Here is a 25,486-nt window from a genome sequence, read left to right as displayed (position 1 = left end):
ATGTGCTTTCTTATAGAAAACATTTCAGTGTGGCACCAAACATACTTATTCATAGTGCTAAATACCTGTAGTTTCTCTGTAAAAGGAATCCAGTGTGTAATAATGTTTCAGTATCTTACGTTATTTGAAATGACTAACTGTTCTATAAATTTCTATCATTTAACTTAATTTAGCACAACTCTAAAATTCTAAGTTACCAAGTATCTGGAGAGATATTATTAAGTAGACATGCCAGAAATACTATTATTCCTCAAGAGTTCACCGAAAAGCTGTTACCTCATTTACATTTAATTTACTTATAAAAATTTCATCACACCAAGTTATTTTTCTTGCTGATAATTTACAGCAGATATAGTAAGATCTTACTTGACTTCTATTAATCCTAAGTATAATTAAAGTATTATATTTAATGTTGGTGACTCTAAAGGCATGTCTATATTAATGAAAACAACAAGCTTAACTAACTTTAATACCAGGTATTAATTTAATACTGAGTATTTCCCAGTTCATATGAACCTGAAATTCATTCTGGCCAGTTTCCTCTTATATTTCTGAGAATTTATGTAAGCACTTAATTTCCTTTAAGCCGATTAAGTAGAGCTAGTTTACAATTAACTTTGATAATACCATCCAAAGTTAAAGACATACATGCATACATAGACTTATAGATAGACACAACAGAGATCTCATAGCTTCACTTTCTAAACTTAGCCATGAATCAGGTATTACAATATAAAACTCACTAGTTCATAAATAATAGGTGGAATAAGTTAAATTTTAAAAAGCCTCTTCCACCCGTTTTTTCCCCTCAGTCTCAGGAATTAGAGATGGTCTAGATGAGATAAGTGTTCCTGAGAGCCGTGGTCTCTAGGCATAGAAGAGAAAAGCAAGTTCTCCTAGAAGGACTTGTTCTCTCAGGTCCAGAATTCTGAAAAGATGTTTTATGAAGCCAACTTCCTCTAACAGCCGTGTGCTCAGTAAAAGAGCCCATACTGACCATTTTCAGGGCAAGATTTTCCTTTAATCCCCAATTAAGTATATAATTATAAGTGTAAGTTTTGTACATACATAAACCTGGCAGGGGTGTTAGTTGAAGTCTGGCTTACTTCTCATTTCTCTGTTTGAAAGGCTTTATTTCCAACTTTAGAGTTGAATTTGTCTGGGATAAAACTTACTATTGAAATTGTATTGGTCATGAGCTTAACTCCTCCAGGCGTCACCCTAGAGTTGTTTCAGCCCTCTTACATAGTTTCTCCTTTCAGTGGTCTAAGACCACCGTGGGTGCTTGGATCACTGAATGGTCAATTCTTATATGTGACCCTTGGATGAACAAGCCTTTTAAATTAATGAATGGATTTCCCTATGGAATCACAGCATGATAAGAGGACTCTGTCTCCACCATCTCATAAATTTCTTAGGTACCTGAGAAAGCTGTAACCTACCGGGAGATATCTTGTCCTCCTTTTTTGGAGCAAAGCTCTCATGTAATATCTTCTGTTTTATTCTGACAAATTCTACTGAGGCAGCCATATTGAGGAAAGGCATCAGAGCACCCTCTTACGTAAACACTCAGCCCAAACCCCAGCGTCTTTCAACCAGGCTCCCCTCCCCGCCAGTATCTTTCGATTGGGTCATTACTTCCCCAGTGACTTTCAGCTGGGTGGGTATTTTCCCAGTGTCTTTCAGCTGGGTTCTACCCCCAACCCCCACCCCAGTATCTTTCAGTTGGGGGCCAGTTACCTGTTATACACTACCAAATAAAACTCAGGATCATCAACCTATATGGGAGATCCAAGAGATATCTGAGAGTGTCACCCAAATTCGTCTGGACTCTCCAAGGAGACCTCTGCTGGTACCAAGTTTCAGTTCCTCATAGAGTTCAGGCAAAGGAGAGAGGTCTGCTCTGAGTCCCTTTTTGGTCACCAGAACTGTTGACTGAAAAAAATGCACAACTTAAGAAAATTATGAGTTAAGTTTTATTTGGTGCAAAATGAGGACTATAGCCCAGCCCAGGAGACAGCCTCTCCCATAGCTCCAAAGAGGTAGAGGGGAGAGGTCAGTGTATATTATGTGATTTTAGTGAAGGGGGATATGTGCAGTCAAGCACAGATTTTGGCAGGTTACTGCTTTTCACGAGGAGCAGATGTCTCCGTTAATGATTTTAGGGTTTTTCTAGATATGAAAAGATTTAAGAAATTGGGCTCATAAAATCTTCTGGAAATATTGAACTATCTGAAGGCCTGTTTTGCCAGTTTTTCTTAGGGCACAGAGTCCCTCATTCCTGATCTCCACCCTGAACTCCTTTCAGGGTGTATGGAAGGTCAGCGACTACAGTGGCTTAAGACTTCAGTCTTGTAGAAACAGGTATCAGGTGGCAATTTCAGTTATCAGTGGGAAATACAAAAAAACATAAAACTGTTTACCTACAAGTTTACATTTTGATTGGATTAAAAAATCATACAATAATGTAGATTTTTTATATGCTTTAGCTACTATATAATGTTCCATTATACGATTAACAGCCATTTATTTAATTTGTTCTACTGATGATAGCTAGATTATTCCACATTTTTTAAAAAACCAACTTCAAGATAGTGGTTTTTCTGGAAGAGGGAGGGAGGGAAATGATTGTGGCAGAGGGAAAACCTAATTATATATGTATGACTTTTTAAAAAACATATACGGATTTGAAACAATTATGGGGGACAATACAATGACATTATATACATGAAGTAAACTAATGTTAACAGTGTTTTTTAAAAAATATCATTGCTTATCCTAGTCATGAAGATGTTCCTCCATGATTTTGTTCTGAAAGCATTATTGTTTTGCATTTCACATTTATGTTTGCAGTTCATCTGGAATTTGACTTTTGTGTGGGGTTTTATGTAGGGTTCAAGATTCTTTTTTTTTTTTCTTTAATGTGGATGTGATTGACCAAGCATTTATTGAGAAGACCATCCTTAAGAAGGAGATTGGGTTGGGGGTGGGGTGGGATTGGTAGCCATGTTTATGAAATTTCTTATCGATGTGGGACAATTTTAATCATTGCAGAATGAAGTCACTTTGAAGTTTAGCTCTCATGGGATTGAGCATTATAGGATCTTGGAATTGTAGAGTTAAAAGGAGAATTTAGTGTTGATTTCATCCCACCTAACTCCATGTAGGAAATTCCACAATAATGTCTCTGAAAGAATAGCCTCCCTTCTTTCCATGAACACATCCTGTAACAAAAAGCTCACTGTGTAAGATAAAAGTATAGCAGAATGGTTCTAAACTTGGAATCCAGTTGCCCAAGTTCAAATCCAGGCTCTACTACCTATATTCATACTTTTTACAGCTTACTTTAGCTGTCTGAGCTTCAGTTTCCTCTTCTAAAATAGGGAAAATAGTAACACCTTCCTAACTGGAGTGTGAAAGCATTCAGTGAAAGTATATTTAAGATTTAATCTTAATTATTTTCATCATCATCATCACCAATATCAGTGTTAAATTCACACTATAATCAAGAACCTATTTTAGAGGTTAACCAGATATCACTCTGACAAAAAATGATGCAAGCACAATTCAAAAATACAGTCCTCAATACTAAAGTCTTCCTTTCTCTTACTCCCTAGGAAAACTGCTCAGAGAGCTCATGCAAGTGGAACTTACAGCTTTCTTGATCAGATTCAGCATTCAGTAAGTGTGACAAATGTGACAGCTTTTGAATGTTCTTACATAGATACGTCCATTGCTTTGATTGTGTTTGCGATGTCTAGGGTGAGAAGGAGATTTTCTAACGTGGAAAATAACGAGCGTGTTTGCATGTTGATAGGTGATCTAGGCCTAGATCATCCCCTCGATTCTGGAGAACTGATGGTGTAGGAAGGGAATAAGGTAAATGAAAGAACGTGGTTTCTGAGAAGGAGAGAAATGTTTTTGAGAAGTAAGGGGTCCATAGCATAAATGAATCATTTATCTTTGCTTTGAAAGGAATGCACTTTGATTCTAGCTGGAAGAAAAGAAGAGAAAATTGAATACAAGTTCAAGTTGGTTTATAAGCTTGACTATGAGAAGATGAAGGTCTTAGCAGGGAAAGGTTGTGAAGGATTGAAGAGAAAATACAAAGTATGAAAGTTCAATTCATTCCTGTTTTCTTTCTCATACGTTCAAATTCCATAAGAAAGAGAACTTGATAGGTTAAATTAGTCACTATCCAGTATAGAGCCTTCTTTTTGGGTAGAACTCTTGAAGCATACCTTGTAATAGGCTACTGGCTTGCCAGAAGGTTCACTTTGGGTCAGATGTTCTACCTTAGTCCAGATAGTTAAGGGACAGTGGTAATGGGGGAGATGCATGATATAAAACATGGCAACTTACACACTTTTTTTTTCTTTGTTCAGAAGAAAACACTTCTTTCTTGGTCTCTCCAACAAAAGTCCTAGAATTAAGTCAATGGTCCAATTTGCCTGACATGAACCAGTCACTGTAGCTGGGTGAATAGAAAACACTAGCCAGATTTATGCTCACCACTGGAGTGGAGCTAGTCCTGTCTAAACCATGTCCTGATTAGGGTCGAATTTTTCTCCAGAAAAACTGAATTACTCTTACCAGAGAAGGGTGGAACAGCTGCCCAGTAATAAAACTAAACTGGAATATAATAGAGGAAAGTGGGCTACAAACCTTGAGATCAAGGGTCTACAAACACTTGATCTTGAGCTTGTGGTAGGGTGTTTGGGGAGAGTATTACTCTAAGGTATAAACTATTCATCACAAGGTTTTTGTAGACATGGCAATGGACCACACAGTGCCAGACTTTTCTTAATGTTTGATTTTAAGCACAAAAAACATTAGAAATTATATCTTTCATCTTATAATATAACTGATAGTGTTATACAGTGCCTGTAGGATAAGTTTACTTTTTTCTGAAATCTCTTTTGTGGTTGCATGTTTCACCCTATTTTTAGATTGAATCAGTGGGATAGCATTGAGGGACAGGAAAATAATAAAATGTCCCCAGATTTTAAACCAGTTCCCTTAGGTTGAGGGCTATAGCTATTCAGCAGTAGAAGAATTTGGCTATCATCAGTTAAGCCTATGATTCTGAAATGGTCTTTCATTTGGGAAAAGGAAATAGCACCTGAGAGAAAAATGAATGTCTTTATATTGTGATTTACTCTTTAAGTAAGAGTAAGGAGGTAGAACCAGATTGAAAAGTGTATTTGCATTATCTGTGCTTTGCTTGACACATGATTATTGCTCAGTAACAGTACCTGAGTTTATGAAGGGTAGGTGAGTATGTGACTTCTTTTTTAAAGCTCTATAATAAAAATCCTTTTCCTGGTAACATTTCATTTGTTAGGAGCCTATAGCCTTAGAATAAACAAGAATTATTCTGACTCTGTTCTACATAAACCTAAGGCCACTTGATTCATTGATATATTTATTCCAAGGTGTTGGAATCACTAACATTACTGAAAATATATTGGTTGCATCAACATTGTATCCTCTCCCTTTCCCACAGTTGAAAGCATTCAGTTATCTTTCTTGCCCAACTATCCACAATACAGTTTCCAGTTATCTTTAAGTGTTTAACTGTGAATAGTGAGCAAAAAGACACTGGAGGAACATCTGTACCAGTCTAGAGACTGAAAGAAACAAATAAATGGTTGAGGGGTAGGGGTGGGAGAATATTCAGATGATTTTTTGATAATTCAGGGAGCCAAAGAAATCTTTTAAATTTAATTTTTTAATTATCATATAGTAATACTGACTTTTGTAGGTATGCAGTTCCGTGAATGTTAACACATGTTTGGATTGGTGTAACCACCATCATAACCAGGATACAGAACAGTCTGTCACCAAAAACTCCCTTGTCCTGTCCCTTTATAGTCATACCCTCTTCCACCCCTAACCTCTGGCAATCTCTGATCTGGTCTTCACGGCTCCAATTTTGTCTTTTTGAGAATTTGTATAAATGGAATTTGAGACTGCCTTCTTTTACTGAATGTAATTCCTTGAGTCCTTTGAGATTCATCTACTTTGTGGCATTTCCTTTGTTAGACACATGATTTATGAATATTTTCTTTTAATCTGTAGTTTGTCTTTTCAGTCTCTTAACAGAGCTAAGGTTTTTAATTTTAATAAAGTCTAATTTATAATGCTTTTGGAGTCATGTTAAGAACTCTTTGCCTAATCCCAGGTGATGAAGATTTCTTCTATGTTTTCTTCTTCTTAAAGTTTTATAGTTTTTAGTTTTACCTGTAGATCTACGAATCATTTTTAATTTTGTATAAGTTTTCCTTGTATTTTAGGTCATGATTCTGTTCTGTTCTTTTCTTTCTTTTTTTTTCTTTTAGCATGTGAGTGTCTAGTTGTCACAACACCATTTATTTTAAAAAACAAGATCTCTTTTATCTGTTGAATTGCTTTTGTACCTTTGTCAAAAGTGAAATGACCTTATCTGTATGGATGTATTTGTAGGCTCTGTTTCTTGTTCCATGAATCTATGTGTCTTTATTTGCCAATATCACATGTCTTAATTATTGAAGCTTTAGAGTAGGTCTTAAAATCAATTAATATTTTTCTCCAACTTTATTCTTTTAAAAAGATAGTTTTTAGTTACTTTACCTTTCCATAAAATTTAGAAGCAGCTTATCTATATAAAAATTTCTGCTAGGATTTTGTTTGTGATTGCATTAACTCTATAAATCAATTTGAGAGAACTTAAATCTCTATGTTGAGTCTACAAAAGTTTTTTAAAAGACTATTTGTTGTCTTCATAGAGATGAGATGTTACATCCATGATCCAAAAATAAGATACTATAGGAAAAGGAACAACCAAATGACAAGAAAGAGCTATGGAAATTAAAACATGATAGTTAAAATTTGAATACAGTAGAATAGTTGGAAAATAAAGTTAAAGAAATTTCCCTAAAAGTAGAACAAAAAGGCGAAGAGATGGAAGTTGAGAGAAAGATGAGAAAATCAGAGGATATATCCATTATCCAAATAGTAGGAGTTCTAGAAAGGGAGAATAGAGAAATGAAGAGATGATCAAAGAATTTGCCTTAAAACTGAATAAAGGAGATAGGTCTCCATTTTGGAAAAGTGAATTTTAAGAAAACACACAGTTTTGTAGAAACAGAAAACAAAATGGTTGTTGCCACGAGCTGGAGGGAGGGAGGGAGAAGTGGGGAGTTACCGTGTAATGAAGATAGACTTACAGTTTGGGAAAAGTGAATAGTTCTGGAGATGGATGCTGGTGATGGTTACACAATAATGTGAATGTGCTTCGTAAATTTTATGTCTGAATTTTATGTTAAAGTCAAAAATAAAAAGCAAGAGATAACAGCAGTTGAAAGACTTTAAAGAAGTTTTGAAAGCAAGAGAGCAAATACCCAAAAGGCAACTGATTCAGTAAAACTAAACTGATTAAGCAAAGTTCAAACCTAATTCATACAGTGAATTATAGTGAAATATAGTGAAAGAAAAATAAGGCTGATTTGTGCTAAAGAACACCAGAAAACCACACCAATTAGAAGCACAAGTAGCTCTGAGTGAAGAAGTATGGAATATGGCTAAAAACAGCAGACAATGAAAAATTTTATAAGGAGTAAAATTGTACAGATCCTGTGCCACCTTCTGCATAGCTGAGCTCTTCTACCTGGAAGAAAACAGGAGGTGTGTTATCTGAACAAACTGTGCCAGAAGCACAGGGACAGACAGCTGAGGGTGCTGTACCATTCTGGAAATGGGGTCAGGTGGAGGTATACATACTAACTGGTGAGACCTACCCCAGCTTCCTTTCTTCATGCAGCCTGAAAAGATGAACCTAAACATCCTGCACTTGGGGTCCACAATGAAACCATTCACCAGTTTTATGATGCAGTGGAGTCTGCTGGTTGTCAAGCCCTGCTATTATAAATAATGCCAAAATAAGTAAGCATCAGTGTACAGGTCTCTTTGTGTACCTGTCAGGAGTTACCCTATCTGTTAATTTTTTTAACCATAACTCACAGTAAGAAATAACATTATATGTTATAACCTTGTATAAACACACACATACATGCTATATGTATTTGTGCATATATGTCTATGGGTTTGTATGTATTTATTTATTGAAACAAAATTTCACAGAATTGCTTTTAGTACATAAATACACTCTGACATTTCTAGCTTATTAAAAGAAATAAGTTGGCCTTGTTATACCTCATTTAAATATAGAAATAATATATATAAAGTATGTATTAGATAAGAATATATATAAATATGACTATATAGAAGGATTCCTAGGCCTGTGATATATTCATCTTAAAACATGAACAAATATTGTAAAATTAAGAAATCATTGTTCTACTGTAATGTGAAAAGATACCTGCACCCCAGTGTTCATAGCAGCACTGTATACAATAGCAAAGACATGGAAGCAACCTTAAATGTCCACAACAGATGACTGGATAAAGAAGTTGTGGTATATTTATATGATAGACTACTACTCTGCCATAAAAAAAGAAAAAAATAATGTCATTTGCAGCAACGTGGATGGACCTGGAGATTGTCATTGTAGTGAAGTAAGCCAAAAAGAGAAAGAAAAATACCATATGATATCACTCATATGTGAAATCTTAATAAAAAGAAAATGTGGAATCTTAATTTAAAAAAGGACACTATGAACTCACCTACAAAACGAAAACAGACTCTCAGACTTAGTAAACAATCTTATGGTTAGAGGGGAAAGGGATTGGGGGGGGATAAATTTGGGAGTTTGATATTTACAGATGTTAGCCACTATATATAAAAATAGATTTTAAAAAAAGTTTCTATTGTATAGCACAGGGAACTGTGCTCAATATCTTGTAATAACCTTTAATGGAAAAAATATGAAAACAAATATATGTATGTATATGCAAGACTGGGACGTTATGCTGTACACCAGAAATTGACACATTGTAATTGACTGTACTTCAATTTTTAAAAAATGGAAAAAGAAAAGTATGTATAACATTAGGTTCATGGCTCTAAATGATTGATGAGGATGATTAAAAAATAAGAAATCATTGTTCTAAATTATACATCCTACCAGTAATATATAAGCTTTTCAATTTGTTTTCATATTCTTTTGCCAGTCTATTAAGTAGAAACAGCAAAATATACAGGCATTGTATATATGTTGACCCAATCTTTATTTTTAAATCTTTTCTTTCTTCCTGTCTGAACTATGAAAACCTTAAAAGGTTAAAAATATTCTCCAGCTCTCCTTGAAGTTACAGATAGTTATGGGATCCAATTCTGGCTAATGAGACAGACAAAGCTTGCAGTCTGCAGTTGCAGCAACCATTTTATGACCATGAGGAGGTAAACTACAAGCTAAGAATGGCGGAGTGTAAAAACTGGGGGAGCTCGGACATTGATGACATATTTAGTTTAAAGTTTATATAAGAGCTTTAGATTGTCTCTTTCCATATTTACAGTTATGAGATAAAAATAAACCTTTATCTGTTTAAGCCATGTTTATAGATATTTTGGGATTCACTCCTCTGTGAACTGCTGGTTCATTCCTATGGTAGTTAGCTTGCACTGTTATGCTATAGAAACAAATCACCACAAAATTTAAGTGGTTTATAACAACAGGCATTTATTTCTCATTCATTTATATGTCAGCTGCAGATCTGCTTCAGATTTGCTCCATGCCTTCATCCTAGACCCATCCTGAAAGAGAAGCTGCTGCCTGGGTCTTGTGCTAATGAGAAAAAGGGCAATGGTCGAACCACATGATGGCTCTTAAAGCTTTGGTTCAGAAATGCCATGCTTTATTTCTACTCACATTTAATTGGCCAAAGCAAGTCAAATGGCCAACACTGGTCTAATGGGCAGGAAGTATAATCCTCCTATAGGAAAGGCAGTGAATACTTGGGGAAGTATTACACTCTGTCACTTTATCCTTTTGCTTTTTTGTTCTTATCAGCTTATAAAAATTCTTTATACATTCTGGATACTGAACTTGTGAGTTCAGCTTTTACACTTAGATGTGGGATCCATTTTTACATATAATCTGAGATAGGGGTCAAAGTTTTAATTTTTTCCATATGAATATCCATTAATTGGTGTCATTTGATGTCGAACTTAACTTTTCCCGCATTGAATTGTCTTGGCACCTTTGTTGAAAATTATAATGCTATTTAAGTTGTGAATCTATTTCTGAGCACTTTACTCTGTTCCATTAATCTATGTGTTAAACCTTATGCCAGTATCACAACATCTTGATTAAGCAACAGTTAATCAAGTCAGATAATTAAATTGTCTGACTGTGTTCTTTTTTCAAGATTACCAAGGATATTCTAGGGTTTTTATAATTCTATGTTTAGTCTTCCAGTCTATGAACATGGTTTATCTCTCCCCTTTCTTCCTTCTTCCCTCCCTCTCTCGCTCCTCCTCTCTCTTCCTCCCCCTCTTCCTTCCTTTCCTTATTCCAGTTTTATTGAGATATAACTGACATACAACACTGTATAAGTTTAAGGTGTACAGCATAATGATTTGATTTACAAACATTATGAAGTGATTATTACAGGAAGTTTAATGAACATACTTCCACTCATATAGATACAAAACTAAAGAATTAGAAAAAAGTTTTTCTTGTGATGAAAACTATTACTATTTACTTTCTTAACTTTCATCTATAACATAAGCAGTGTTGTTATGTTTATCATATTGAATGTTATATCTGTAGTACTTGCTTATCTTATAATGGGAAGTTTCACCTTTTAACTACCTTCCTCCAATTCCCCCTGTCCCCACCCTCTATTTCTGGTAACCATAAATCTGATCTCTTTTTCTATGAGTTTGTTTGTTTTAGAAGAATGATTAACCTACAACACTGTTCCTGGTACGCAGCATAGTGATTCAGTATTTCTGTATATTTCATACTGATCATCATGAGAAGTCTAGTCATGCTATGTCACCATACAAAGATAATACATAGTTATTGACTATATTCCTCATGTTGTCCAGTTCATATCTGTGACTTATTTATTTTGCAACTGGCAGTTTGTACCTCTTAATCTTCCTTACCTAATTCTTTTCTCCCTTTCTCCATTTATTTAGATCTTTTTAATCTCAACAGCATTTGTTTCAGCATAGAAGTTTTACATATCTTATGTTAAGTTTGTTGTTAAGTATATTTTTGACACTAACTGTAAATAGAATTTAAATTACATAATAATTTATATACAATTATAAATTATTAACTTACATAATATATATAAGAATACATAAGCTCTATAATAATATATAGTATGGTTATAAAAATAGTATATATTGTTTTTCAGATTCTTTTTCATTATAGGTTATTACAAGATATTGAATATATTTCTCTGTGCTGTACAGTAGGTCCTTGTTATTTATCTATTTTATATACAGTAGTGTGTGTATATTAATCCCAAATTCCTAATTTATCCCTCTCCACCTTTTCCCCTTTGATAACCATAAATTTGTTTTCCATGTCTGTGAGTCTGTTTCTGTTTTGTAAATTTACAACTTCCTTGTAAATAAGTTCATGTGTATCATTTTTTTGGATTCCACATATAAATGATATCAAATGATATTTGTCTTTCCACTTAATATGATAATCTCTAAGTCCATCCATGTTGCTACCAGTGGCATTATTTCATTCTTTTTATAAGCTGAATAATATTCCATTGTGTATATACACACACACACACTCACTCTCTCTCTCTCTCTCTCTCTCTCTCTCTCTCTCTCTCTCTCTCCCCCCCCATCTTCTATCGATGGACATTTAGGTTGCTTCCATGTCTTGGCTGTTGTAAACTTCCCTCTTAGAACTGCTTTTGTTGCATCCTGTAGATTTTGGAAAGTTGCATTTTTATTTGTATTTGTCTCAAGGTATTTTCTAGTTTCTTCTTTGATTTCTTCATTAATCATTTGTTTTTTCGGTATCTTGTTGTTTGGTCTCTACGTGTTTGTGTTTTCATACTGTTGTAGTCAGAACAGTTGCTTCATATAATCTGTCCTTTTAAATTTGTTGAGACATGCTTTGTGGCCTAGCATGTGACCTGTCCTGGAGAACATTTCATGTGCATTTGAAAAGATACGTATTCTGCTGTTTGGGGATGGAATGTTCTATAGCTATCTATTAAGTACAACTGTCTAATATCTCATTTAACGCCACTATATCCATATTGATTTTCTGTCTGGAAGATCTGTCCAGTGATGTGAGGCGGGTGTTAATGTCCCCTAGTATTACTGTATTCTTGTCAGTTTCTCCCTTTATGTTTGTTAATATTATATCTAGTTTTAAATACTTTTTTTTAAGTTTCAGAAAACACCAGAAACAGTAGAGGAAGAATTCCAACTACAATTGCATAGTTCTGCCACTTGAAGTTAACAGTGTAATATATATTTCCTTAGTCTTTTTCAATGGATGTATTTTTTTTATTTAGTTGTGATACTTGTGCATGTAATCTTATAATTACCTTATTTTTTTGTTGTGGAGGCATTTTTCCACATAAAATAAGGTTGTAAAAATGATTTTAGTGACTGTATTCTAGCATTCTGTTGAATGGATTTATCATAGTTTGCTTAATTAGAACCTAACCACACAGAGAAAACAAAATGTGACAATGAATATATGTATGTTCATGTGTAACTGAAAAATTGTGCTCTACATTGAAATTTGACACAATATTGTAAAATGACTATAACTCAATAAAAAAGTGTTAGAAAAAAAAAGAACCTAAGGGGGGAAAAAAAAGAACTTAAGCAGAGAAACATTTGTTAATAGTTCCTTCAGAATTTTAAATTTGAAAGTGATTGAACTACTTGTGTATTTGAGTATTAGAGTGGTTATCTTTTTTTCCATATATTTAAAATTGGACTAGAAGTATACTCTATCCTTAAATTGGCAATTAAAAATATTCTTTTCACTTGACTTATTTACAATAAGAGATATTGAACAGATTTTTTTTTAAAGTCAAATCTCTTTATTATTTTGTAGTATAATTCACTTATTACATTATAGGTATTGCTGCTAGCAGTTTTTCTTTTTTTGAAAGGACAGTAAGTTCTGTCATTTCTTGAGTTATGAACATCTAGTATATAAATTTTCATGTATTGTGATGACCATCTTTAGATAAAGTCCAGAAGGACAATGAACCACTTTAAAATTATTTCTAAAATTAGTTTGTGAATTCTCTCCAAGTAACTGAAAATAGAATTTTGCAAGTGGGTTTCTTTTTATATTTGAGTAATAGACAAACAATGATGTTTTTATTAACCTCAGTTGTATATAGAGAATGATAGAGTTAAGTCAAGATCCGGGCATTGTTACCCTAGGGTTTCTCTCTCACTAGACTATTTAAGTAGGATGGGGACATCAGAAGTTAATTAGTCATTCCTCCTTGTCCTTGTTGATAATCTTCAAATAGCCTATTAGTGAATAAAAAACCGTGACATCAGAAGAAAATGGGCAGCTTCCCTTCTTCTGTTTTCTCCACTTCTTAGTATTGCTCTGTGTAATAGGTGGTACTAATAACTTTCCAATATGTAGAGATTAGATGTTTATCTGTAAAGGTACTCAAGTTTAAAACTCCTAAAATGGGAATTTGATTCAGTTTTTGACATGCATACACAGCTTCGGAAAGTAGAGAAATCATACAGTTTCATGCCTATGACTTATACTCAACATAGTAAAAAAAAAACTTATTAATTAAAATAATCACTTATTTGCTAGCATAATTCTAATACTGGTGATGTGTATTTAGAGTATACTTTTTAAAGTCATAGGTTTTGGGTACTCGATACTTTTCAATGTTCTTTATCTAATTTAAGAAATTTTTCCTAGAGCTGTCTTAAAATAGTAACAATGTAAATTGTAAGGATCCTCTTGAACTTTTGCTTGAAGCTCATCTTTTAATAGGAAAACATGAGAGAACTATTAGTTAGTATAAAAATAATTTATTTCCTCTTAGTTTTGAATTTCCAATAGTCTAAACACCCTGAATTAAAGTTAGATTTCCTTGACAAGTAGGGGATCAACCTTTTTAACAATACTTAATAATATGTTAGGCATATTTGTCATGATTTTTGTATAAATATATAAAATTTTGCTTAAAATGAACTGATTTTAACATACTATTTTTTATGAGAGGTTAAACATCCCTTCAGTAAGGAAACTGTATCACACAACATACCAGCAGTGAGTGTAGGTTTGGACTGATTGTTCTTTGAGTTCCCTATAAATTTTATGTCGTTATTTTTTTATCATACCATTGCATTTGGTTTCTCTATGGAGACACCTTCCAGACTATACCACACAATAGAGGAATCCAAGCAGAGTACAGAAGACTTACTGCACTGAGGAGACAGATATTAGAAAGACAGCAAAATGCAGGCATACAACAATGTCCAACATCCATTTAAGAAACACTAAACGTGAGAAGAAGCAAGAAAATGTGACCTATGACCAGGAGAAAAGCTTATCAGAACAAAGTTAGAAAAAGCTTTGGGGATTTCTGGTCAAAATGGCAGATTAGTAGGACCACAAGCTCGCCTCCCCTCATGACTATGACAGAACCACAACTGACTGCTAAACAACCATTGTGAAAAAAGGACTGGAACCTAGCAAAAAAAGATTTTCAACTGGAACATAAAGAAGTAACCACAGCAGGACGGGGACAGTAGGAGGGGCATGTTCACAATATAATTGGACCACATATCCCCCAGATGGGCAACTCACAAACTGAAGAATTATCAAGTCACAGAGGGCCCCCCATGGGAGTATAGAGTTCTGAGCCCCATGTCAGGCTCCCCAGCCCAGAGTTCTGGCACTGGGAAGAGGAAACCGCAAAGCATCTCGTTTTGAAGGCCAGCAGGGCTTAACTCCAGGAGCCCACAGGACTGGGGAAAATAGAGACCTCATTCTCTTGGGAAGCTCACACAGAATCCGTGTGTGCCGGGTCCAAGGGCAGAGGCAGTGATTTCATAGGAACCTGCCTGCTGGTTTTGGAAGGTCTCCTGGGGAGGTAGGGGGTGGCTGTGGCTCACCCTAGGGACATAAAAGCGGGTGGTAGATGTTCTGGGAGTATTCATCCACATGAGCTTTCCTGGAGGCTGACATCTTGCCTGGGTCATTAGCACCAAGACCTAGCCCCACCCAAGAGCTTCAAGGCTTAAGTGCTGGGAAGCCTCAGGCCAAACAACACACTAGTTGGGAACTCAGCCTTACCTGTCATCGGACTTACTGAGCCACAACTACCTCTAGACACACCCCTAGGCACAACCTTACCCACCAGAGGACCAGGACCAAGATCTACCCAACAGTGGGCAGGTGCTGTCTCCTCCTGCCAGGAAATCTGCATAAGCCTATAGTCCAGCCTCACCCACCAAGGGGCAGATACCAGAAGTAAGAAAACAAGAATCCCTAAGCCTGTGGAAGAAATCTGCAGATGCAGGCCAGACTCCACCCTGGAACCTTTGGTCCCTGGCCCTTGGGTGACAGGAGAGAAGTGTACTGCTGGGGTGCATAGGACGTTTCCCACAGAAGGCCACTTCTCCAAGGCCAAGAAACATAACTAACCTACCTAAAAATACAAATAGAAATCTAGACAATATGAGGCAGCAGAAGAATACCTTCCAGGCCAAGGCACAAGATAAAACTCCAGAAGAAGTAATAAGTGATGAGGAGATAGGCAGTTTTTCTGAGAGTTTAGAGTAACGATGCCAAAGATGTCCAGAGAATTCATAAGGAGTATAGATGCACAGGGGGAAGTTTTTAACAAAGAGAAAATATAAAGAATACCTAAACAGAGCTGAAGAATACAATTACTGAAATGAATAGTACACTAGAAGGAACCAAGAATAGACCAAATAAGGCATAAGAATGGATCAGTGAGCTAGAAAACAGATTAGTAGAAATCACTACTACAGAACAAAGAATGAAAACAAATGAGGATAGTTTAAGAGAACTCTGGGACAACATGAAGCACACTAATATTCACATTATAGGGGTCCCAGAAAAAGAAGAGAGAGAGAAAGGACCTGAGAAATTATTCAAAGAGAGAATAGCCGAAAACTTCCCCAACTTGGGAAAGGAAACAGCCACCCAAGTCCAGGAAGTATAGAGAGTTCCATACAGAATCAACACAAGGAGAAACACACCGAGGCACATAGTAATCAAACTGACAAAAATTAAGGATAAGGAGAAAATATTAAAATCAGCAAGAGGAAAGCAACAAATAACATACAATGGAACTCCCATAGGGTTATCAGCTGATTTTTCAGCAGAAACTACAGGCCAGAAGGGAGTGGCATGATATATTTAAAGTAATGAAAAGAAAAAACTTAGAACCAAGAATACTTGTATCCAGCAAGTCGCTCTCATTCAAATTTGATGGAGAAATCAAAAGCGTCACAGATAAACAAAAGCTAAAAGAATTCAGCACCACCAAACCAGCTTTACAACAAATGTTAAAGGACTTTCTCTAGTCATCAAGCCACAAGAAAAGAGAATGAAAAGGAGGAGGAAAAAAAAAAAGACCTATTAAAACAAACCCAAAGCAACTAAAAAAATGGCAATTAAGAACATAAGTATTGGTAATTACCTTAAATATAAATAGATTAAACACTCCAACCAAAAGACACAGAGACTGGTTGAATGGATACAAAAACAAGACCCATATACAAGAGACCCATTTGAGAGCTAGAGACACATACAAGCTGAAAGAAGGAAAAAGATATTCCATGCAAATGGAAACCAAAAGAAAGCTGGAGTAGCAATACTTTTATCAGACAAAATAGATTTTAAAATAGACTGTTACAAATTTAGTGTGTCAGGGGTCCCCAAGACAGCCCCCAGGTTTTGTGATTTGCTAGTAGTCACAGGACTAAATTGTACTCACAGCTAAGGTTTATTTCAGCAAAAGAATATGGACCTAAATTAGCAAAGGGAGAAGTCACATGGGGTGAAGTCCAGAGGAAACCAGGAGCAGATGTTTCCAAGAGTCCCTCCTCAGGGAGTCAAACAGGAGGTGCCTGATATCTCCAGCATCAAATCGTGACGTGCGTGAAATGTTGTCTACTAAGGAAGCTCACTAGGGACTTGATGCCCAAGGTTTTATTGAAGGCTAGTCACATAGGTACCTACTGCCTAACATTTACCAAAATTCCAGACTCTTGGAAGAAAAGCAAGTGTTTAGGATACACCACATTGTACAAACAATGTAGGCACAGTAAAACACTCCTGTTACTTAGGAATGTTCAAACCCTCCTTAAATTCCAGATTTTTAGACACCAGTCAAGGGCCAGTCCTTGAGAGCAGGCCTTTCTAGGGATAGCTGTCTCAAGCCTGCTACATTAAATCTTCTACATAGTCCATCCCCTTGGCACTTGACAAAGGCATCTTGATACCTATGCCTTTTAGATGTTCAGAATTTAGTCTGAACCTCTGAATGGTTAAGTTTCATTAACCATAAAGATCTCTCTTAGAAAGCTGGGTGGTTTCCTCCTTATGTTTCTATGTTTATGTTTCTTTTTTATCTAGCCTGAAGCATCAATTCAGACATAGCACAAATCTGACTGATACGTTAAAAGTAACCTACATGGCTTTTAGGGTTGAAGCAGTGTTCTAATAGTCAGCATACACACATAAGTACAATTCCAGAGGCCACTAGTATTCCACCCCTGTAAACAAAAAATTCACAATTGTTAGGAAACCCCAAGCAGGACATAAGAGTAAGCAGTACAGGTTAAGAGGGCCCCAGTGTGATCTCCTTCCGTGGAGTCTCTCACCCTTAGGTTCCCAGTCCACTTCAGTTAATTCAGTAGAGTATTTGATTTCAGGACTGCCTGAAGGTAGACAGTTCCAAACAGATTTGCTTGTCCATGATATCAGTTCATCTACCTCACAAGAATGGAACACATCTAGAGATGTTCTGCATGGAAAGTACAGGCACTAGGTCACCGTCCGCCATCTGGTAGTCAGCACTGTCGGATGGGAGCACAGCTCAGCAGTTAGTTTGAATTCATGGTGCTCACAGCCTCTTGGAAAGTTAACATGAGAAGTTGTCCTTCAGGATGAAGAGGATGCTTCCAGTGATCGTTTTGAAAAACAAAGATTGCTAATACCCTTTCTCCTGCCTAACCAGGTGCCAGGTTTTTATTTATATTATTACAAAATCAGTATGTCCCATTTAACTTTACAGTTTTTCAGTCATCCCCTGTTCTTACCCAGACCTTTTATTCACAAGGATTGGGTGAAGAGGGACAATAGTATTTTCATAGGAAAAACATTTTATATAATTTGACCAGAACATAGATTATGTGCAGAAATTGATCAGGATTATCCTGACTATTCAAAATCTTTCACAATCAGTTAACATAACTTCCCCTCTCTTGTCCTATCTAGTGAGCATTCTGAAAAAAAGATCAGTCCCTTTATTGGGACAGTTGTCTTTAATAATCAAAGTATTTCCCTGAGGTATGTCTACCAGGAGAAAAGTGAGTGAAGTAGAGTCAGGCTATCATCAATCCATTGTTGTAAATTGTAACTTATCTGGAAAACTGAACACACACATCAGCGGCAGTGAGCCATTCCCCAGAGGGTGTCCAGAATCCAGTCTGTCATGGGTGGGTGGAGGGGTCACACTCCTTGTGATATGCTCTCCTCCAACCTGCGGCTTTTGGCAGGAGTCACAAGTTAGATACGCGGTTAGCCTCTGTATCAGAAATACAGAGCTGATCAGTAGCCTAATTTTAGATGGTCCCATCAGAGAATAAGCCATTTTTTAATGGGCATGTGAGTGTGACCCAGACAGTCCAGCCAGCATTCATTGAAGTTTTCATAGTTTAAGGTCTCATAGAAGAGTGTCCTAAATCTGCAGCACTCCTACTAGAGTCCTGAGTTCTGTTCATTGAGCCTCTGCCTACTTTCAGTTCAGCAGAGCTCATGCTGAGGCTAATACAGCCCAGATATCTTCAGATTTTAGCTTAGGGTCAAGCCCGGGCAATTAAGACCTGTGAATTCAGAATTCAAAGAAAAAAAAAAACTAGCAGCTAGTCTTTTGCAAAGCCAAGACTATAAGGCCAGATAGCTGTGTTCCAAGTCCAAAATACAAGCAGTGCTTCTACATTGTCAATCTTAGCATCCAAATTGACCCACTCAAAAATACGCACATCAGGCTGAAAAGTCATCAGCCTTTAAGGATCAGAAATTTTTATTTCATAAGAGCTTATTAGCAACTAAAAACTGCTTTTTAAAACTGAAAAAGTTTATCTAGATTTAGAGATTGCCTCCTATTTTATGTTGTCTCCTTTTTTGCAGAGACTCCAATAGGCAAAGATCATCAGTTAGGAGACTTACTCTGTTTCTAATATTCAAAGTTCAAATTCCATCTGCTCACCAGAAACAAAAAGCAAGGAAGTTTTGCACCATTTCTGTTTTTTCTTTGCAACTTTTCCTGATCTGGGTGATCTCTCTAGCATTTATGAAATTACAGGTATATAACATTTTACATCAGTTTTATCATACATCCAGGTACAGTAGGCACACAATACAAAAGCATTTTGTAAAAATTTTTCTTTTTCTCATTGGAAATTTGAATATTCCTAGAAGTAAATTTAATATTTAATTGTGGTTAATGTTACAGTGTGTATGTGTGTGTGTGTGAGGTGGGCTGGGCTTATATCTTGGCTGGAATTTAAGGGATTTAGGTTTGCTGCAGGAACAGCTAGGTTAAAGAAACTGTTGCAAGTTATCCCCTCCCCCTCTTATTCCCCTCTGGTTTATCAAAAGCTTTACTCCAACACTGGGAGCTGATTTAACCATTTTTCCCCTCTCACTTGTAAGATAGAGCAGTGCAAACTTTTAATGTTTTGGGGCCACACAAAGCTCACCTTTGGGAATGTTCGGGCCCTTTTCCCTCCAGCCTGCAGGAAAGAGCCAAAACAAAGATAGCACCTGGGATGTGCTCCTACCCCTGCACCTAGCTCCCCACTTTAGCCACTAGAACCTAAAGCAAGTAGAGGATCAGCAAGTCAGCTCTCCTGGGAGTGGGTCTTTCATTTTCAAATTTCATAGGCAATTTTATCTCTCAGCAGCAAGCAGCTCACCTGCTATTTAGTATTATGGATAACTTCATAGCTACCCAGTCACCAGAGGTTATTCATACCCTAGTCCTTTATCTTTTCTTTTCCTAAACAATGCTTTTGCCATTTTTTAGTAAGTCAGGTATAGTCTGATGAATCCCACTTCTGACACGACTTGTTGTAGGGGATCGTACTCTTGGAGGACTCACAAGACACATCATGTAGTTGTACTCACAGTCAAGGTTTATTACAGCAAAAAGATATGAAGCAAAGTCAGCCAATGCAAAAGGCACATGGGGCAAAGTCCAGAGGAAGCTAGACACAAGTTTCTAAGAGTCCTTTCTCCATAGATTCAAGCAAGATGTACCTAATTCCTCCAGCATCAAATTGCAACAGCATGTGTATTGTACAATTCCTATGTGTTTTACAAAGGAAGCTTACTAGAGATTTCGTGCTCAAGGTTTTTATTGAAGGCTGATCACACAGACATACTCTGCCTAGCATGTACTGAAATTCCAGACTATTGGAAGAAAAATAAATGTTTGGCATATACCACATTGTTTGTACAAGCAACTTAGGCATAGTGAGCCACTCCTATCAGTTAAGGAATGGTGAGAACTGTGCTGAAATCTAAGAACCAAGGGCCAGTCTTGAAGCAGGCATTGCTAAGTATAGCCATCTCAGACCTGCAGTGTTAACTTTTTTCTGTGCAGTACAGTAGAACATCCTCAGACAAATCATCAGACAAATGGAGCTGACATTGTAATATTGAATAAACTGTGTTCAACTTGAAAATTCCTTTAGGTTTAGCAGGATAATCGATAAGAAACAATGAGTGCTCCTAGACTCCAAATACTGTAATACCTTGACACGATAAAGTAGTTCTAGATTTTTATCCATGACAAAAGTAATTTAAAACAAGTACCTCACAATGGAGATACAGCAAAGCCAGAAAGACTCACTGACTAAAAAAATGCATGGTGGAATGGGGTCTTTTCCAATGAGGAAAATCTAAATTTTTTTTATTATGCCACTTTTGTATTTGTTCTTTGTGGTTATTTTAAGAAAGGAAATTGTTCTCTTTTAATATTATTTTGTGAAGTATTAAATCTGAACATATATAATAATTAGAGATATACTAGGGGACATTCTGTTCCCTGAAGTGCAAACAAAATCCCAATTATATTTATTTTTTAATTTCAAGCATTTAACAGTCTTCCAAATGGTAAAAATGATTACCTCTTAAAATAATATTTCTTTACAAATTTCTAACCTTTTATAAATGGTATGTAAATTTTTTAAAATAGAATATATAGTTGGTTTAAGTTTAGGAAGCCTCAATTTGAGGTATAAATAATTTTGTCTTTGTCTCTACTGAATCTCTTATGAGACTTTGGCTTCCTAATACCAAGGTAAAACACCCCCAACTTAACATTTTCACTTATGTTTATGAAATAAGGACAAATACAATATTCAAAAATTACAAAAGCAAACACTGCTGAATAACTAGAGATGCCAAAATTGCTGAAATTAAGTTCTTTGCTGAGAGCACCATAGAATTAGAGCCTGAAATGTTCATTCTCCGCATTGTATGAAAATCTGAACTCAAAGCATGAAAAGTAGTTGTGAAGGGGGAATAAAGTGTAACACATAACATTTTGAATAGTTTGAAAGTCAAATGTATGAAACCTGAATATTGCCTAAGAAAAATTTCAGCTATCTAGAAGTTTTACTTGTGTGATGAGTTCTAAGATCTGTGAACATTACAGGTAATTGTCTTCATAGGAGATAGACAAGTAAGAGTGATGTTTCATACAGTGTTTCATACAGTGGTTGTATCCCATGTTTAGACAGGTTTTCACTTGCAGACCTGATGCTATTTTCTGTGTTCACTTGCCATTTTGGCAAAAAGAAGTAGTCAGCTGCTGCCTTTTGCAGCTATTTTCATTTCTTCCTTTTCTAACTGCAGCATCCTTTTCCACATTATGAGAGTTCTGTAGATATAAAAGGTATCCAAGAGCAGCCGGAATATGTTGAATTATCTCTTTTTCCCTGGTTGCTGAGAAACCTCAGGCAGCCAAACTGCCACATAGAGTTTTCTAGTATTGTCATGATAATGCCTTTGTGTTTGTGTAGCCATTTTATTTTGAATGCTTCCATAGTAAGATTGTAGTAACAGCAAAGTGAATTTTAATTCTGGAATGCATTTTACAGGAAAACTGCTTTCTCTTTTAAAAGACTTTTCTCAGCTCAGATCATTTTCATATTAGTATTCTCTAATACTCATAAGGTTTTTTTGTAGGTTTGGTGTTCATGAATTTCTTACAGGAAGCTACCAAGAGTAAGCCACACTTGACCTCAACTTAAAATGCAATTAGGCAAGCTAAACACCAGATCTCTTAATGATACTTCATTTTTAGCAACATTTTAGATGAAGACCTTTTGCTTCCTACCTTAGATAGGGGTGTATGTGTATGTTTTGCATATACGTCCATTGTGAGATTCTTTACCCTAGCTTTGTACCCAGTTCTATATCCCTTTCATTTAGTATTTATAAGTGTAATTACATAGAAGAGACTTTTGTTAATAATGGCAGTGACCTAGCAAAATAGTGAAAGTGGAATTAACTTTGGTTCTGAAAACAGTTGAAAAAATATATAGTTTTCTAACTTGCCAAAGGTCACACACCTAATAAATGATCAAGTCTAGACTACCAGTTATATATCATTCCTGATATAGACTATAGAGTTCCTGACATTTTCTTAAGATTTCACTGTCTTTTGAAAAGAACGAGTATTGAGTTCTTTAAAGGCAGCAACTGACTCTTTACCAATGGCTTGCAGATCTTAATAGGTGAAGGGAGATAAAATTTATTGAGTACCTACTATGTACCAGGCACTGTATTACATACTGTACCTACATAATCATAACAATTCAAGGTAGGTGGCCTTATTCCTATTTTACAGATGAAAAAATGAGGTACAGAGAGGTTAAATGAATTATACTAGAAGTATGAAGTAATAAATGTGGGATTCCAACCCAGATTGTTCTACTGTGCTGTGTTCCTTCCACCAAATCAGGGATTGGCAAACTACAGTCCATGGGCCAAATCCCTCTGCTTATTTTTATAAATGAACTTTTATTAGAGCATAACTACACACATTCTATTGCATATCGCCTGTGACCTTTCAAGCTGCAATAGCAGAGTTGAGTAGACAGAGATCATATGACTCACAAAGCTATATGACACACAAAGTAAATATTTTAATATTTACTATCTGGTTCTTTACAGAAAAAGTTTTCTGACACCTACATTTAACATTGCTTACAGGTGCTATGAACTGAGTGTGCACTCAGTAATGTAAATTTTAGTCTTCCTAAAGCATTAGTCTTGGGCAAGAACAATAAAGTAGATTCCTCAAAATCTAATGAGGAAGGCAAAATATTGGCTAATAAGAAGCCATGAGTGTTTTTTAGTATTAAATTTGGAAAGACAGACTAGGATGATTTAAATGTCATCTTTTCTATTTCTGTGATTCTATGCCTTACAGTTAATGAAAAATCAATACTTATAAAATATTTCAGTATTCTTTTGAAGAGAAGTCTACATTGTTTTTCTTTTATTTATTTATTCTTTTTTAAATTGATACATAGTTGATTTACAGTGTTGTGTTAGTTCTAGGTGTGCAGCAAAGTGATTCAGTTTTATATATTTTTTTCAGATTCTTTTCCATTATAGGTTATTATAAGATATTGAATATAGTTCCCTGTGCTATACAGTAGGTCTTTGTTTATTTTGTATATACTGGTGTGTATATATTAATCCCAAACTCGTAATTTATCCCTTTCCCCCATTCCTTTCCCCTTTGGTAACCATAGTTAGTTTTCTATGTCTGTGATTCTGTTTCTGGTTTGTAAATAAGTTCATTTGAATTTTTTTTTTAGATCTACATGTAAGTGATACATGATACTTGTCTTTCTCTGACTTACTTCACTTAGTATGATAATCTCTAGGTCCATCCATGTTGCTGCAAGTGGTCTTATTTCCTTCTTTTTTATGGCTGAGTAATATTTCATTATACATATATACCACATCTTCTTTGTTCATCTGTTGATGGACATTTAGGTTCCTTCCATGTCTTGGATATTGTAAAAGGTGCTGCTATGAACATGGGGGTGCGTGTGTCTTTTCAAGCTAGAATTTTGTCTAGATTTATGCCCAGGCGTGGGATTGCTGGATCATATAGTAACTCTATTTTAGTTTTTGAGGGAAACAACATAGTGGCTACACCAGTTTATATCCTACCAGCAGTGTGGGAGTGTTCCTTTTTCTCCACACCCTCTCTAGCATTTGTCATTTGTGGACTTTTTAACGATGGCCATTCTTGTTGGTGTAAGGTGACACCTCATTGCAGTTTTGATTTGCATTTCTCTAATAATTAGTGATATTGAGCATCTTTCATGTGCCTCTTGGCCATCTGTATGTCTTTTTTGGTGAAATGTCCATTTAGGTCTTCTGCCCATTTTTGTTTTGGCTCTTTGGTTTTTTATATTAAGCTGTGTAAGGTGTTTGTATATTCTGGAGATTAATTCCTGGTCAGTCTCACTGTTTGCAAATATTTTCTCTTATTCTGTAGGTTTTGTTTCTCATTTCCTTTGATGTGCAAAAGCTTTCAAGTTTAATTAGGCCCCATTTTTTTATATTTGCTTTTATTTCCATCATTCTAGGAGCCAGATTGAAAAAATATTGCTCTTGCTGCAATTTATGTCAAGGAGTGTTCTGCCTATGTTTTCCTCTAGAGTATCTGGTCTTATGCTTAGGTCTTTTATCCATTTTGAGTTTATTTTTGTATATGGTATTAGAAAATGTTCTGATTTCATTCTTTTACATGTAGCTTTCCAGTTTTTCCAGTACCACTTATTAAAGAAACCATCTTATCTCCTTTGTATATTCTTACCTCCTCTGTTATAGATTAATTGCCACAAGTGCATGGGTTTATTTCTGGACTTTCTGTCCTGTTCCATTGATTTATGTGTCTCTTTTTGTGCCAGTACCATACTGTTTTGATTATTGTACCTTTGTAGTATCATCTGAAGTCAGGGAACATGATTCTTCTAGCTCTGTTCTTTCTCAAGATTGTTTTAGCTATTCAGGGTCTTTTGTGTTCCCATACAAATTTTAAAATCTTTTATTTCAGTTCTCTGAAGAATGCCATTGGTTAGCATGATAGGGAGTGCATTGAATCTGTATATTGCCTTGGGTAGTATGGTCATTTTAACAATACTGATTCTTTCAACCCAAGAAAATAGTATATCTTTCCATCTGTTTGTGTTGTCTTCAGTCTCTTCCATCAGTGTCTTACGGTTTTTGGAGAATTGGTCTTTTGCCTCTCTAGAGAGGTTTATT

The 25,486-nt window shown here is 35.7% G+C and overlaps 1 protein-coding gene across 8 annotated transcripts in view; it reads left to right on the top strand.

Annotated features, from left to right (window-relative positions):
- The window catches only part of ANKIB1 (ankyrin repeat and IBR domain containing 1), a 203,964-nt gene that overhangs the window by 103,739 nt on the left and 74,739 nt on the right, over positions 1 to 25,486 (top strand). For 7 of the 8 annotated variants that reach the window (XM_031679668.2, XM_072965006.1, XM_072965009.1 and 4 more), the window contains one exon: positions 3,618 to 3,681. The exons of the other annotated variant lie outside the window; for it this stretch is intronic. The gene's annotated coding sequence lies outside the window, so the exon portion shown is untranslated. The remainder of the gene's footprint in view (positions 1 to 3,617; positions 3,682 to 25,486) is intronic. 8 annotated transcript variants of the gene reach the window in all.

The sequence above is a fragment of the Vicugna pacos genome, chromosome 7 (genome assembly GCF_048564905.1).
Source record: "Vicugna pacos chromosome 7, VicPac4, whole genome shotgun sequence".
NCBI lineage: Eukaryota > Metazoa > Chordata > Mammalia > Artiodactyla > Camelidae > Vicugna > Vicugna pacos.
Note: the sequence above shows the minus strand (reverse complement) of the source record. Positions and strands in the feature narration are given on the sequence as shown.